Source organism: Palaemon carinicauda, chromosome 34 (genome assembly GCF_036898095.1).
Source record: "Palaemon carinicauda isolate YSFRI2023 chromosome 34, ASM3689809v2, whole genome shotgun sequence".
Lineage (NCBI taxonomy): Eukaryota > Metazoa > Arthropoda > Malacostraca > Decapoda > Palaemonidae > Palaemon > Palaemon carinicauda.
Genome location: NC_090758.1, coordinates 26,128,784 through 26,131,283, shown reverse-complemented (window position 1 = coordinate 26,131,283; position 2,500 = coordinate 26,128,784). Strand labels below are relative to the sequence as shown.

The following is a 2,500-nucleotide window of genomic DNA, read 5'->3' as shown; positions in this document are numbered from 1 at the left end:
ACATTATATGGAATCAAACAATACATTTTTTCTATTTCTATATATAAGAAATGTTTCAAATTTCAATTTTCGGAATATTTTCTGATGAGGCTTACAGTTTTTGTGACAAACAGTTCTGACAAACATTGTAACACAACATAAATTACCTTATCACAGATGTCTGCAGACTCCGGAAAAACACTGTTTATATAATCATAATTCGGACAAATTATTCCGATATGAAGAGATTGTTTCATATATCTATAAAACATTCTCCTAGGATACATTTATAACAAAAGATTACATATGGCCCAAATATAAACAGGCATTGGTCCGTGCATTCTAGTCTTCAAGCACAGAAATTGATATTATTAAGAGCAAGGAATTCTCATGGGACACTTTCACACACATACACACACACACACACACACATATATATATATATATATATATATATATATATATATATATATATATATATATATATATATAAATATAATATATATATATATATATATATATATATATATATATATATATATATATATATATACATGTATGAAATCACTGCAAAGGATTATGAGATATGTCTCAAAATGGTTTATGATAAGCTCATGAAGTGTGGAAGTATAAATATAGATTAAATTTAAAAGATCTTAAGTTGAAATATATAATATATTATTATAAAGAGCAAATGGCTGTCAGAAAAAATATCTTAGAAATTTAAGCAAATAGATTTAAAATCAGTGTTGTGATGATTATGTAGAGACTTTTGAAATTAAGAAAAACTGACATTCAGGTGATATTGTATAGCATATGATGTTTTAATAGCATGGAATATAAGCTTATTTAGAATGAGCAATCCTAGTTCCAATAATACTGATGTATGAAAAATAACGTGGACTAATATAATTATCACCAGAACTTTAAAATTATCCGAAGGTGTCGAGTAGAAGAAAGATATCATACTATTGATGGTGGACTGTGATAAGGTTTAGATGTCAGAAAGGTTGTATTTGTGAGCGTGAGGTGATGCAGTATTTACTGGGTTTCGTTCTTGGAGCCACTTACACTCAGAAGCATCTCGACGGGTCTCTGATGCATCTAGAACCCTGGGTGCACTCGGTGCCATCAAAGTCCAGCTGCAGCTTCCCTCTGCGGACGAAGCAGCAGATAACGTGGTGTGGCAGTACTTTTGTAAGGTACTGCTGACACAGCAAAGAGCGATGGGATTGATTCAGAAGTTGATGAAGGACTGAAAGAATCCTAATATCCTGATGGAATGCTAGTAGACGATGTAGTCATTTTGGAAGCTAGGACAGAAATGCCACCACTGGATGTAGATGTTGATGGCCAAGAAACAATTGGCAAAAATTATCACAAAAACCTGGACCATCTTGGCAACCTTCCTCCTGGCTTTGGTCTGCTTCTGTTGACCCGCTGCACCTGCCCCTCCCTAGGTAGATGTATCGCGGGAACCCAGAAAGTGGCGTGCAATCATTACATAAAAGAACCTTATCAGAGACAGAGGAAGCAAGTGATAAAGGTGACCTTAACAAGGTTGTGAAGTTTTGGATGGAGGTGACCTAGATGCTTGGGAGAAGGTGTATAAATGTAGATATCATCACCACGGGGAGTAAACAAAACTGGTACCTTGGAGAAAATGGCCGACAGCACCCAAATGCTCACTGTCTTGCTCTGACACATATGTTGATACCGGGCGGACAATGGCTAAGCAATGATCAGCACTAAGGGCAGTTAATGTGAACACTGTGATGCGTATGCTAAGGTATTTCAACAATTACGATGCCTTGCAAACTGATTCAGCAAATGTGTAAGGTGGCTAGGTGTATACCCTTGACGAGAAGGGCACAATTAGTAGCAATATCAGAAGGTCAAAGGCTGTAAGGATAAAAGGTGAAGTTCGGAGCAGTTCAGTTAAGAAAAAGAAAGAATATAGAGTATGGGTCGTTAGATGGCTTTTTATCATTGAATAATGAAACAGATATATATTTTGTATAAACTTGTTAATATACTTATAGCTATCATCATCTTAATTTATCTATTTATCAAGGAACTGACCACTATTTTGTGGATAGCTGACACCGAAAAGAACAAAAGGGAACTTTTCTTCTCTTAGCTCCTCCCAGCCTAACGAGGGATTCAATAGTAACTAGAGTCCTCCTAAAAGTCATTATTAAACAATTATGATGATATTTATCATTATCGTGAATCAACTATACACTTTCCCTATATTAATAACAGAAGTAATGAATATACCACTGATTTACATCTTGATTTCCTATCATCATTATCCGTTTTTCTTGGGAAAAGATCATCTGCCTTTTCCTCTATCTCCTTCTAGCAACCCTGAAGAGATTTTCTAATCGTAATATTCATGAGCATCAAACTTTTGAGAAATGTGAAAAAACATTTTCCATTTCCCCGGGGAAGTCAAGATTCATGCTTAGGAAATGACGTTTTTGTTTGAACGAGCGTTTTTTTTTTTTTTTTTTTTTTT

At 34.6% G+C, this 2,500-nt stretch overlaps 1 pseudogene; it reads right to left on the bottom strand.

Annotated features, from left to right (window-relative positions):
• Positions 1–942: 942 nt before the first annotated feature.
• The window catches only part of LOC137627070 (neuropeptide CCHamide-1 receptor-like), a 5,887-nt pseudogene continuing 4,329 nt past the window's right edge, over positions 943–2,500 (bottom strand).